The following is a 668-nucleotide window of genomic DNA, read 5'->3' as shown; positions in this document are numbered from 1 at the left end:
AGCACTCTACCACTTGAGCCGGAGTGCCACTTCAAGCTTTTTCTGCTTATGTGGTGCTGCGGAATTGAACCCAGGGCCTCATGCATGCAAGGCAAGCATTCTACCAGTGAGCCACCTTCCCAGCCCAACATTTCCTTCCATACAGTGTCTTCTGTTCCCTCCCTCTTTCTCAGTCTCTCCCTCCCAACTCCACCCACGAGCTGTAGAGTTGATGTTCACCAGTGGCCCATGAACTCCACTGCTGCACTTAAAATATACAACGCTTCATGCGTGTCATCCTTGTGCAGGGGCTATACTAATCTTCTCCATACCCTTCCAGTTTTAGTATATGCGCTGCCAAAGCAATCCCCATAAATATGCTTGAGTGGTACTTCCATACTTTGTGATGTCAGGAACACACAACTCCAGTGTTCAGCCCACCAACAACGTTCTAAATTATTCCATCAACATGGAGCTTGGAGACTAACTGTATGTGTCTTTACCATAAGCACTGGGATAGGCTAGGTTTCCATTATTAGGCATAATTTCTATAAAGTTATTATAGCAAAAAGTATTAGTCTATTTGTAAAAAGAAAGTTATAGATTGTAGAACTAAGAAGAAATACCTTCATAAGTACAGGAGAACTTGATTGAAGCTTTGAAGATAAGTGAGACATCAATGGGCTTTG

At 43.1% G+C, this 668-nt stretch overlaps 1 pseudogene; it reads right to left on the bottom strand.

Moving 5' to 3' along the window:
• Positions 1-248: 248 nt before the first annotated feature.
• Positions 249-345, bottom strand: LOC138806450 (U6 spliceosomal RNA; annotated as a pseudogene).
• Between the last annotated feature and the right edge of the window lie 323 nt (positions 346-668).

This window comes from Dipodomys merriami, unplaced genomic scaffold (genome assembly GCF_024711535.1).
Source record: "Dipodomys merriami isolate MVZ:Mamm:240054 unplaced genomic scaffold, mDipMer1.0.p SCAF_4, whole genome shotgun sequence".
Taxonomy (NCBI): Eukaryota; Metazoa; Chordata; class Mammalia; order Rodentia; family Heteromyidae; genus Dipodomys; species Dipodomys merriami.
The sequence above is the reverse complement of the archived record's forward strand: the minus strand, read 5'-3'. Positions and strand labels throughout refer to the sequence as shown.